This window comes from Mastomys coucha, unplaced genomic scaffold, assembly GCF_008632895.1.
Source record: "Mastomys coucha isolate ucsf_1 unplaced genomic scaffold, UCSF_Mcou_1 pScaffold22, whole genome shotgun sequence".
In the NCBI taxonomy this organism is placed as follows: Eukaryota; Metazoa; Chordata; class Mammalia; order Rodentia; family Muridae; genus Mastomys; species Mastomys coucha.
In genome coordinates this window covers 165,061,275-165,074,743 of record NW_022196905.1, presented here as the reverse complement: position 1 = coordinate 165,074,743, position 13,469 = coordinate 165,061,275, and the positions used below count along the sequence as shown (strand labels likewise).

At 47.0% G+C, this 13,469-nt stretch overlaps 1 protein-coding gene across 2 annotated transcripts in view; it reads right to left on the bottom strand.

The window, feature by feature from the left end:
• Zmat4 (zinc finger matrin-type 4) overlaps nt 1-11,592 on the bottom strand; it is a 378,171-nt gene extending 366,579 nt beyond the window's left edge. The window contains exon 1 of one of the 2 annotated variants that reach the window (XM_031339297.1): nt 11,452-11,592. The gene's annotated coding sequence lies outside the window, so the exon portion shown is untranslated. Of the gene's footprint in view, nt 1-10,373; nt 11,069-11,451 lie in introns of those variants that run through there. The other variant, XM_031339299.1, reaches the window with a different exon arrangement.
• Between the last annotated feature and the right edge of the window lie 1,877 nt (nt 11,593-13,469).

Below are 13,469 nucleotides of genomic sequence, written 5' to 3'. Positions count from 1 at the left end.
GACATAGTGGATACGTACCTAAGTGTACAAAGCTTTTGTCTCACATTTTAAAAAGTGGAAGGATATGAAAGAGAAACAAACTGTCTGTACCCTGAAATAAGGGAAATCAAAATACAGAGCTGTATCCTAGGGCTCATATGTCCAAGCCAGCCATCTTCCTTGGTGACCTGCCCCAGGGATGTGCTGAATCAAGCCAGGCTCCACTGACAAAATGACTGAACAGCCAGAATCCTGCAGAGCCACCTGGAGATCAGCGTAGCCACAGGGAGAAGGGGCATCTATAGAGCAGACAGAAATGCAAAACCAGCTGCTTTGCATCCAAGTGTTATAGTAGGTTGGAATCCTGGCCAAAGGGCAGGAGAAAGAGCTAGCTGGGCCTCGGGAGAACACAGGGTGGGCTTTACACTAGCCATGTTCCATTAGTAAACTTCAGAGACAGCTCAAACCTATTTCCTACCCTGTGAAATAAGGCTCTCTCACCAAATTTCCATAAATATAAAGCCAAAGTGCCATCCTAGGTTTTTGTCTTTCTTTCCCAAATGTAGCTTATCACACCTAAAAGTTTGCAACCTACAATTTTAAAAGAGGCCACCCTTGGGCCTTTCCTCCATCAGAGACCCCTATTCATATCTAAACATGCCTCTGGGTCTCACTTGCTTACTCCCAATTTGGCTCCAGTTTTAAAGTTTTCTTTTTCTTATTGGCTAATCAATTTGAAAACCCTAAGTTCCCAACAGAAAGGGAGGGTTCATCAGGTGGCATCTGTCCCAACCCTGCCTTCTGTCTACCCGGAAACTCACAGGGCAACTTCTTCTCACCAGAAACAAACTCAAGAACCGGGCAGAGGAAAATGGAAGCCACTCCGATGCCAGCCCATGTCTGCCTCTCTGCCTCCCTCCCTACCCCAGCTCCTGAAGTAGCCCCCTCCCTTTCTTCCCCTCAGTGCCACACTGCCCCAGTCCACAAACCACAAAGACTTTCTAAGAGAGCAAATCCTGTTCGGAAAGGGTACCTGCAAAGTCCATACAGCTCACAACCCCCTGGGTAGTCAGAGATGTTCCTTGCTAACTCTGACTCCAGACATCTATTCCTTAGAGAACGGCCCTCCCTGAAATCCTGTGACACTCCCACTGTCCAGATTGGTCACATGCTTCCAAGATCAATATTCACGATGTTTTTTGTCTTCCATAGGCCTTCTGCGACCACTATTTCCCTCACCGATAATTGCACCTATGCTCAGCTTTACGCTGCAGAATTCAACCAAAGGTTCCCTGGCACCTAAAGTCATATATTCTGCTATTAGCTTCCCAAGCAGCCATGAGGGCTACCACAGGATCCTAATTCACACCCCTCCTTCACCAAGGACATACAGGTCCATGGGGAATTCTTGCTCCTGATAAGCCAGGTACGAGTCGCTGGCAGAATTCAGCTGTTCTCACAATTCCATATCCATTCCCGATTGATCTCTTCCCCTGTAAAATGGGGAGAACACCTTGCCCACATCTGAAGCTTCCAAATACAAAATACCACATACATTTTGGGTTCTTATTAAAATAAATAGAGCAGCAAATTATGTACACACGCAGCTCCTCAACCGGCCCTGCTTGCTGCAAGACTGCCCACTTTTTTTTTCCCAATTAAGTCTGCAAAAGCCCCAAGGTTATGCCCATGAGAGCCACCACCGGCCCTGCTGTGAGAAGGTACCCCAGGGTCCTCGTGTGGCCCTTCATAAAGCCAGCCAGCTGTGTCTTCCACCTGGAGCAAGCTGACTTGACTGCCCAGAGTTTATGCAACACAGGAAACCAGTGGGACAAGAACGAATGAAACTCCTCCCAGGCAGGATACAGCCAGGGGGATAGCTCATCCCGGGCAGCCCCTGCTCAAAGCGAAAGAGCTGTAAGGACATTGATTTGGTCTTTACTGAAAAGAAAGGAAGGGTGTGTCTCCACACTTTTCCATGGAAATCTACCAGCCCCCCAAGAGCATGTGGAGCTCAGGAAATCCACTATGCTGCAAAGACCATGGTTTCTGGCACCGAAGTACCTAGGGCTTGTGCCTACCAATGCCCTCTTCCTTTGTCTTGGTTGAGCTGCAAACCTCTCTGTGCCTTAGCCTTTCTTCTTGTGGTGCATGGAGATATACTGCTCAGAATGCTAAAACCGGTCTGATCACAGCGACAGACAGGATCTGGGCTGCAGTGACGAGGTATGCAGGAAGTCACAGGCCTGGCTGCCCACAGTGACTGTCACCTGTGCACAGGAAGAGAAGGAGTTCTTATAGACAAGTGCCTGCTGGATCTCAGGACTATGTTTATTGATCACCTTCCTGAATGTACTGAGAACACATGCCAGTCTTACAAAGTAAGCATGGAGCCTGTAATGCTGTTACACGGGTACACACTGCCAGAACGTCAATGGCTGCAATGACTGCTCTAGAAGAGCACCCTTTCTCTGTGAAAGAAGAGGCAGATACAGTGTAAGAGCCAAGAGGAGACAGCAACAGGACTAGTGTGCACATGAACTCAGAGACTGCGGCAGCACGCACAAGGCCTGCCCAGGTCTACACTGGATGGGGTCCCAGCACTGAGAGGGGAAGTAGACACGAGCCCCTCTCCCTAGCCCAGAAGCAATCTCCAACTGACAACTTCATGCAAAAGATAAATTCATTTTCTCCAATGGAGTCTCACAAGAGAAACAAACCAATCTGAAGGGCAGACCCTATGCCCAGCAGTAGATGGCCAACCCAAAATGAACTTATATTTGTAGACGTTCTTTGTCTCATAATGTTTTGGCTGGGCATCTATTTTAACCTTGCCTGTCTTTTGCTTATATATTATAGTTCCCGATTGTGTTTCAATGACCTTTCTGTGTACTGTGAGTAGGTGTGTCTGCGCCTCTGCAGATGTTTCTTATGCTTTTCCTTTGGCTTTTTTTTTTCTGCTTGTCTGTTTGTCTGATTGTCCCATTCCATTTTGTTTGTTTGTTTATATTACTTTCTCAAAAACCTGATGGCTTTCTAACTAATGAGGGGGAAAGAGAATTTGGGTGTGTGGGGTGAATGTAGGGGGGGATGGTGGAAAGTCTGATGAAAATATACTGTATGAGAAAAGATTATTTTCAATATAAAAAAAAAAGAACATTGCTTCTGACTTGGAAAATAGCATTTTTTTTCCTGTAAGAAATTTAGGAAACTCAAAAAAGTAAAAAAATAAAACATAAATGTATCCATTTCCAAGTTATGATATTCCATTCCACTTTAACTGCGATTACACTCTATTTACTTTCCAATCTTTACTTAATAGATATATTATTAGCACTTTCTGCATCCTTATATATTATTCAATGTAGTTTTAATAGCTTCTTTGATTTCCATTTTATAGATGACCCATATTAGATTTAATTAATCCCCGGCACAATGTTTTGTTATCATGAATAATGCTGAAAGAAATATCCCTGATTGGAACTAGTGTGCACATCTCTGTTTGTTTCTTTAGGGTTAATTCCTTGGAGAAGGCCTGCTTACTGCTTTAAAGGGCATTTGTGAGACCTGTCTCACATTTTCAAATTACTTTCCCACCAGCAAAGACATAAATGTCTATTGTTCTCTACAACACTCCCACCAACATTGGATAGGACATTTTTCATTTTGGTTAATATATTAGGTGGCTAACAATATCTTGGTTTTAATTATGAGTACTAACAACAAAGCTTTTGCATAATCTCACCACTTATTTCTTTTTTATAGGTTTTGAAGTATCTGCTCAAAAGTTGATGACCACTTTCCTACTGAGGGAAGTTTTGTTTTCCTCTAATATTCAGTAGAAAAATAGTTCCCCACCTCCTTTGATGATCTTGAACCTGTACTTTAACCGTCTTTTCCTTTAGAGTGAAATTAGGATGAATCCTAATGCCCCACTTATATTCTCTCTCTCTACTCTGAAATCATTCCCTTTTTAAAATTTTTGTTTGAGTTGTATTTATTTTATGTATATGGGCGTTATGCCTCTGTGTGTGTGTGTGTATGCGTGTGTGTGTGTGTGTGTGTGTGTGTGTGTGTGTGTGTGTGTGTCGGTGCAGTACCCACAGTCACCAGAAGAGGGCACTGAATGCCCTGGAACTGGAGATGCAGACATTTGTAAGCTGCCATGTTGGTATTGGGAATCAAACACAGGACCTCTGGAAAAGCACAGCAGGTGCCCTTCACTGCTGAGCCACCTCTCACTGCTGAGCCACCTCTCACTGCTGAGCCATCTCTCAGTGCTGAGCCACCTCTCACTGCTGAGCCACCTCTCACTGCTGAGCCACCTCTCACTGCTGAGCCATCTCTCACTGCTGAGCCATCTCTTATCCTATTTGCTGTTTCCTCTTAACCTATTTCAGAAGCAATGGCTGGTCTCTCTTTTTAGCTTGCCCTTACTGGGATTCAGAGGTCTTTTTTCTTTTCCCCTGACCTGGTGTGAATCATGAAGTCAGTAGTTCTCCCATTAACAGTGGTAGCAGCTCTGATGTGGGACATACAAGTCACAGCAAGCAAGTGGAAGTCAGATGTGGGTCCTAGGGACCAAACTCTGTTTCCTCAGCTGTGCAAGCTCTCCTGCAACCCTCAGCAGTCCGCATGGCTTGCATAGCAGGCTGTTTTCCCAAGGAGCTCAGATCCATGCGGGCAAAATGCCCTTCCCTGACGATTTGCACGCTCCCTGTAATTCAGCTGTGAGGACAATGAAGCCGCCTGCAGACATCACCTTTCCAGCCCTGGGAGTTTTCCCAGACCTGTGCTGAGAGTGTCTTCAGGGAGCCATCTTGCTAGCCTCCCTGGTCACCATCTCTTTTCGGGCTCCCATTACATTTCACCAGGTCCCAGGCTGCATCTTCCCGTCCTAACCCCTGCCCAAACTTCACCTTCTTTACTTGGCAGCTACTCAGGCAGCCATTCCTAACTCTAAAGTTCATCTCTCACCTGAAACTGGACTCTTCGTACCTTTCAAGGACCCAGAACAGGTCTTATTCCTGTTCTCCCCCCAGAACCACACCTTATATATTCAGATTCAAGGGCACCTAAGCACTCCAGGCATGCCGTGCTATCCCATGCTTTTGAACTGGGCAAACATGGCTGACCTCCATCCCCTCCCTCTCTCACACTCCTGGTAGTAAGTTATATTTTCCATTCTCTTAATCATCCCTTTATTCCAGAGATTTTCTATGACTCCCACCTCCCAGTAAGGATGTGTTGAGCCTCCCAGCCAAGATCCAGCTCTTCTCTACCTGACACACCCATCTCAAGTTATAATCTACAGCATCAAAACTGAGGAGCCAAGTGAAAATGTAGGTAAAGGACATCCTGAAGGCCAAAGGCATGAGGAATGCCCTGGGGACAGGGGGGCTTACACTTGTAACAGAGTTCTCAAAGTTCTCTCCAACAGGGTGGTTACTCCTCTTCCCCCTCTGCAAACAGATTCTGATTCTACCAACTCCCTCCTCTGTCTCTTCCAGAGCTCTCTGTTCCTGCACCCCATCTCTCACGCTGAGGCCTGACCATCCCAGGGGCCTGCAAGGTACTTTCTTCTCTTGATTCCTTGAAATCTCCCACCTAAGCCATTTCATGGGCAGACAGTGTGCCCTGCGGCCTGGGTCTGGCGCTGTGGCTCTCAGTTCTAGCTGACTCAAATAGCACGAAGCAAAGACCTTCCCCGCTGCCACATTATCACAACTGTGAGGCTCTTTCCGGGCCCTATAGAGAGCCAGACTTTGGACCCTGGGAAAGCTCCCGTGGGCCAGACCTCTACCTTCCTCTAACGCTCTTCACATGTAGCTGTTTGTTCTGATTGTTAAAGGTAATGCATGCAGTCTTTTATTTATGGTATGACCTATGTCATGGACCTTTTTATTCCACTATTTTAGTGAAGAAATTAAATGGATATCTATAATCTCTAACCACTGCAAGATTCAAATTCAGCATTTCTCACGATTTCTCCCTATCTCTTCTAGGTGCTCCCTTCTCTATTCTTTTTGTTCTGAGTTCTGACAGAAATGCTGCCTCGTGGCCTGGCAGTATAGCACGTGGAGCCCCCCCACCCATCCCCCGAGAGATGGCAAAGACATCTCCCTGTTGGAGATGAACCGGTATACTATATAAACTACAGAGAATGTAGTCAGAGACAGTGTGAGCAATGGGGGTTGTGGAAAAGGCACTTAGCGTGGCCAGTGGATGCTGTGGAATAAACACAAAATGTGTGCAATGGGTGCCGTCAAGAGAGCAGTGCCAGCAGTGGGCATCAATGGACCATCAATGAACCCACTGCCAGCAATGAGTATCAATGAACTATCAATGGACATGCTCAGCTGCAGGTGTCAATCTTTGCCAGTCAGGTAGAGAGATATCAGGAGCCCAAGGAATCAAATGGCCTATTTAGTTGGGGAATTAAAAGGAAACAAGCTACAGAGAAAATAATACTGATTCTGAAGACGGGGGTGGGCGGGGGCTTAATCCTGGCCTCTGTTCTGGCACTGGATGATGCCACCAGATGCTTTTGCCTCTGGGATCATTTGCCAAGTCTGCAGGAAAGAATGAGGGCTACTAGGAGATCTCCGGGCAGTAGTCAGACTCTTCCCATCAAGGTGGCAACCAGATCAGGGCAGAGCCAGGGGATTTACCCAAGGAGCGTCCCAGGTTCCCTGCACCCCTCGCTCGCCCCAGTCTCCACAACTTTCAGCCCCATTGCCAAGGGTGTAGTTGGGGGGGGGGAAGGATTGTACGTCCTACCCCAGGAGAGAGATGTATCCCGAGGCTCAAGGATTCCTGCCTTTTACCAACTCGGTTCTCCAGTTCCAACTCCAGCTAACACCTCCAGCTTATTCACTTTTAAAGATTATCTTGGAGGCTCGCAACCTTCCCTTTAAAAAAAAAATGTTGCTGATGGAAAATTCTTCCTCATACCTAATCTAAGTCCATCTGCTGCAATTTCTGTCTATTTTCTCCTGTTCAATCCTTACTGGAGATGGAGAACAGCTGGTCGCCATCCTCCATATAACATCCCCTCCTAAAGCAGAATTGGCTATGACATCACCCCTCAGCCTGTGTGTCTTCTAGCACACCATCCACTCTGCCTCCTGACCTATCTTCCCAGACTCCACCTCTGAAACTATGACCAGTCCCCAGGGTGGCCTTGGAGGCTGCAGAGCGGTGGCCTCCACAGCGGGAGGCAGACTCGCTGAAGGGAGGGTCACTGCAGAAAGAGACCCTGAAGGATTCAGTCCAAACTTTTTGACACAGGAGGAAAGTAAAAGCCAAAACGAGCAAATGAGTATGATGTCTAAGATCAAATCCCAGGCCTCAAGTGCCAGACCCAAAATTCATTCATTCATTCATTCATTCATTCATTCATTCATTTTGGTGGTGGTTGGGAGTAGGGTCTCTTTATACACCTAAGCTTGCCTCAAACCCTAGCTCTTCCTGTCTCTGTCTTCCAAGTGCTGGGATTACAGGCATGCGCCACTCTACCCAGCCTAAACCCACAATTCTGTCACTGCTCCCTAAGTTGTCCCAGCAGTGTCTCAGCTGACTAGTGAAGGGCCACAACTTCTCAGTCTGCATCTCTCCAGCCCTGTCCTCCTTGTGTTGCTAGCAGATGCATGAACCACTACAACAAACATCTTAGGTTTTGTTAAGACGTCCTCAAATACCGGATGCAAGCTTAGTTCCATGGCAGTGTGGTGCATTCTGTGAATATGGGAGAAAGATGCCCCTTCATGTTCCATTGTTAACTTAGTGTAAGGGAGCAAAGTTGATCTTTTCAAACGACTGATAGATTAGGGTTAAAGGAGAACAAAGAAATAGGGAGCAGAGCAGACAAACAATGCTATCTGCCAACATCTCCAAGGTCTGTCCCTAGCTGGACAGTGTGGAAGCTGTGGAATGGGTGTGGAGGAGCGGTCCTCTGGACAGTGGGGCAGAGGTGCCTTATACCTGGTAGGACCTACCTTTGCCTGGAGGCATCTACTTGGTCTGCCTCACACAAATCAACAGCACACGACCCACAAACCCCACTGAGGCCCGAGATAGAACAGAACTTGTGAAAAGGGCAGTCTTCCGTGGCTGACCTGGTCTTCCTGGGATCTCCTGTTCACTGTGTCAGAAATGAAGTGAACAGGGTGTGTGAGTAAATCTCTCCCAGGGTGTCCTGTATTACTGGAGAGAATCAGAATGGAGAGAGAAATACACCTGCCCATCAAACTGGGTGAGGTACCTGCTTCAGGTTCCCTGCAGGGATGAAGGATGGAGATGTGAGTATGCAGAAGAGTGAGTCAGATGAACTAGTTACTCATAATTGTCCTAAATGAAAACTGAAGGACACTTGAGCCCGGAGAATACATTGCTGAGCCTACACGTCAAAACAGCCACTTCCCCATTTTGAATAAACGGAGGGACACTGTGACTTAATCTTGACAACTTTCAGGAATGTTCCAAGCTGCTTCCAACCTACAGACCCCCTACCCCGTCCCTGAGGATAGCTGCGAGATGCATACATCCCCAAAGAGAAAGAAGACGTCAGGACACCATTTACCGAAACACCTAATCTAATATGCGTGCTTATTTGATTTCCCCAAAAGCACAAAATTAAATTTTAAAACAGAAAACAAAACAAACAAACAAAAAAAAGACAGCTCTTTGATAAAAATTTTAATGTTTTCAATCCTATTTCTGGGCACAATTTTCTTTAACAGAAAAAAACATCTGCACAAAAGGGTGAGATCAAAGCAGGTTGGCAAAGAGATTACTTATGGACATGTTTATCATGGGGAAGGATGGAGGGGTGGTGGAAGTAGGGGGTGCACTGAGATCCAGAGGAGAGGAAGTCTCTCCTTTGCCAGGGGAAATCACACTGAGCATTGATACAGCCCTCCACAACACAGTGGCTCAGGGACAGAAGTCTTGGCTGGCCAACTGAGGAAAGAGAAAACTGCCAGACACATGGTGCCATCCAGGTTCCTAGCTAAAGTCATGGTGTTCGATTCGACGAAATGACAACTAACAAATTTAATTTCCTGAGCACCCGTCGGGCCCTTCGCACACAAGCAAATGCTCGGCTTCCCAATGAGTTAATCAGCCATGTTCCAGTGATTACCATGTCCAAAATGGACCGAGGCAGAGGTTAAGGGTCCTGGAGTTTGAGCCCACACGGACCCAGGCGAAGCGACAACGAGAGTGGTTTGAGTTTTGTCAATTACTCTCCGGCTCCTATACTCTTTTTTTTTTTTTAAGCTGAAGTTGTTATTTTAATGATCTCTGTTCCAAATGAGGAAATACAAGGAAGAAGAATGAGGAGGAGGGAGATGGAGAGAGTGCTCCAGCGTGTCCCACTTGTACTTTTCGAAGCTCCCTCGGCTCCCTCCCCCACCCAGCCCTTTCCTCAGTGCATGAGTCACCACAAGGAGCTGTTTTAAAATGCCTTGCTTTAATGTTCTCCATCATGATAAGCATCAACAGATCACAGATTGGCATAAAGTGAAGAAGGACCCTAACTTCTGCTCCTGGTTTCTGGTCCAAGACACATCTCAGACTCAAAAGCTTCCCTAATTTATTGCTGTGTTCACTTAAGAAAAGGAAAAACGGTATGTGCCACCAGGTCCCTTTGCCAGTTCTAGGTCCTGACCCCATGGCCTCTGTGGAGTCATGCGCCTTACAGCACCTAGGAAAAAGTCCTTTAAATCTGCCCCCAGCAACCTAGAAAAGTCCAGCTCTGCTCAGGGACCTTGGATAGCAGGAGTCATGCTATGCAGAGCTCGGGGTTTATTTTGCTACTTCTAGCTAACATGTGTACATCCTAGCCCACTGTAACCACAGACAGCTAGACAGACAGCTAGATAGACAGCTATTTCTCCAACCATTGGGAGTAGAACTTTCATAATCACAGCTCCCACCCAAAAACAGTTGTCTAAGGAATCGAAGGAGAACCTGTTGTGTGTGGTAGTGAAGAAAATAGGACTCGTAAGCAAGAGTGAGTGACTCATGGAGCAGACGAATCAAAGGCTGTCACACCTCAGAGGCAGAGGGGGAAGTGTCAGGGGGTGCATGCAGTACTGCTGAGAACCTCTCCCAGAACAATCTTATCAGAACTCTCGCAATGGTTTCAAATCTGGGACAGAAATCAAGCGGAGGAAATTCATCTGAACCCTGAATGCCCCAAATCCCAAGGACTTGCAATATCACCTGGAGACTGGAAACTCCAGAGGATGTCACAGGTATGACATACCACCGCATGCCTTATGGTGACACACACCAAACCAGAAACTACCTGTGTTAAAGCAGGGAGTCCAAGGCCACGTCCATCACCTTCACCCCCACTGGGGACAGCCACTTCCTCAAGGGCCACTTACCTTGCACTGCCCTGTAGCAAAAGTTAACAGAAAGGATCGATCTCCGGTCTCCGGGATAAAAAGAATGTCTCAGTGCAAGTGAGTCCCTTGTAGTCCCAACAATGTGGAATGTTAAAGAACCAACCAAGAGCCACGGTGAGTTTTTGTACTTGAAGACCAGTTATCAGAAGCAGTGTGGACAGGGACTGCAGCACCATCTACCTGAACAGATGCACCTGAGCGTCTAGACTGACTAGCTTCCAATGGCTTCCCCTCCCACCAGCCTCTCTTTCAGAGCTGCTGGGACCCACCTGGGCCTTTCTCTGATAGGAGTGTAAAGCACCCTGAGATAAAATTCAGCTCCATCCCCACTGTTGTTCAGGACACACAAATCAAGAAAGTGTTCCAGGGTGTTGAGGATCTAATCAATGAAGTACTTTCTTTGTCAACGGCAAGGGCTTCTTTTTCACTAAGTTGGGTGATGCGCAGATAGATGCTCACAGGGTCAAACAGGACAGGCTCCTACACCCTACGACATTTCTCTTTTCACCAAAGAAGACCGATGGAGATGGAATGGGCAAGAGGAGCCCAGGAGAAGATGAGAAAAGTTTGAGGAAGGACTGGAATTGAAGGTCACAGTAGTTTGAGCAAGGCAGGTCAAGGTATAGCGGATAGGGCAGACCCGATGGCAGAAAATCCAATCAAACCAAGCTTGCTTCTGGAGCTAGCTCATGGATATGGTCGCAGCATCATTCTGGCCCAGAAAGCGGCCAATCCGGGGTCCAGCCTCATCACCCAGCAAGCCTGAGTCTACACCCTAACCCTGCAGGTCCTCTAGTCCCATAGCAGACCCATTTCCATGAACCTGAGCGCAGCTAATTAAGAGTAGTAAACAAGCCTGGCTCTTGACGGTGCAGAAGTTTTCCCAAATTGTAGATTTGTTTTCCTCCCGACAAAAGACAGCGGGTCTCCGCCTTGGTCACCTTTCCTCCCCTTAAACTTTTCTCTTCTCTCTGCAATCCTCCACCTGTGCTAACTGCAAGCCTGAGCGAAAACCCAGCGGAAGCAGCCCCCTCTCCCGGGACACAGATAAAGGTACCTTCTCCGAGAAGCAGAGGGGCTGTTGTCCGGAGGCTCGCCGCCCGGCGGAGCGCAGAAGAACGCTGCCGGGATGGAGCACGCTGAGGATGCTGCGTTCCTGTCTCTGCGACCAGACCTCTCGGCAGCTCAGACCAACTGTGCTAGCGATGCACTTAGCAATTATCTGCTGGCGCCGACGCCCCGCCTCCTGCTCTTGTGATTGGCTCTCCAGTCCCGGGCAGGACTGCATTGGTCTCGGCCGACCTCACTCATTGCTTTGGCTTCTACTATTATCTAAGCCATCAAAGGAAATAATTCCATGTTTCATTGACAACCTGTAAGGTTCTCCTCCCGCCAGGTGTCAGGGGCAGAACTGGGAGTCCAGAGAAGGGAGGAGAGGACAGTCGAAAAGGTGGGGGTGGGCGAGAAAGAGGGGGGGTGGGAGGTGGGAGGGGAGAGAGAGAGAGAGAGAGAGAGAGAGAGAGAGAGAGAGAGAGAGAGAGAGAGAGGAACTGAGGTTCTTACTCCAGCATTTTAACTTCCACAAAACAAAGCCCTTTGCAACCAATATCCAGCCTTATTTCCTTATTTCTTTCCCTTGTTGATAAATATTCTTGAGGCTTGTGGGAATCATAATGGGGGTTTCTGTTGGTATCAGAAGGCTCCAGAAAGCAGAACAAGGTTCAGGACTGAAGAAACGGGACGATGCTCTTACACCTTGGAGGTCATCTGAAGGTCATTTCAAATTGTTCAGGGGGTCATATTATATGCTTTGTTTTGTTCATGTGCCTAGTCCTTTTCTCTAAAGGTCTGCTAACTGCCCCCAACCCGAGGTCACAAGTTCCCTTTGAACTCTCCCTGAGGTCTAGAAGGAGCTGTTTTCAAAGTCCACAAAAGTCTGGTATTTCTCACTAGGAGAGGTCCAAATGAGCAGGCATGCTGGAGCTAAGCACCTTCCAGGAGCCTGGTGTCTGTCTGTCTGTCTGTCTGTTTGTTTGTTTGTTTGTTTGTTTGTTTGTTTCATTAGTCTAACCTATTTCCTTCTATTAATTGCACAGTCTCACAAATTATCAGCCAAAGGAGAAGGAGGAAGAGGAGAAGGAGGAGGAAGAAGAAGAGGAGGAGGAAGAGGAAGAAGAAGAAGGAGAAGAAGAAGAAGAAGAAGAAGAAGAAGAAGAAGAAGAAGAAGAAGAAGAAGAAGAAGAAGAAGAAGAAGAGAAGAAGAAGAAAAGTTCAGCTTCTCACTCAGAAGCCCAAGAAGGGTTTTACTCTTGTCCACTTTCATGTCTGTTCACCATGTAGAAAGATGTGATTTAGAATCTGTTAAGAAAAAATGATTTTTATTAAGGAGATCCTCTGAAAGAAAGGTCTTAGAAAATCTAGTTCCAAGGCAGACAGCAGCTCATCTGCAGAGCTTAGTAATACTTGCCCACTGTGTGCAAGGCTCTAAGGAGCTCGTGGGCAGAGCGTGTACCTGCATGCTGTGTGCAAGGCTCTGGATTTGCTTCTGGGAACTGTTTATTTATTTAATTAATTCAAAGGAACAGAAAAAAATCAAGTTCCAGGTTCAAGAGCCAGCCCCTTGGGCTTCTCATGCTGGGATTTCACCTCTCTGGGAAGGATGCACTCAGTCCCACTCTGTCCCCACATGTTCCCGGCTCTGATCAGCTGCAATCTGGCTGTCCTCCACAGCCTTGCAGCAAGCTGTATGCTGTCTTCCACCTGGTGGGGTGACATCTAGCTCACACATGCATGCTGATTATCTAAATAAATTCTGAACTCTGGGAGGATGGAGATGCTATTGAGGCAAGGAGTGGAGATGATGGAGTATACAGCCCTTATTTCAGTGATAGGTAAGAATGTGCTTGGCACACTCTTTGCACAAGCAGTTCTCTCTGAACCATGCACCTAGCAACCTCAGAATCCCCTGATCCCTTCATCCACCTCAGGCCATGTAATGATAGTATGAGTTTCCCCACTCCTGGTAACAATCAAATATAGACAGTTTTTATTCAAGTATCCTCAACAAATCTGAGT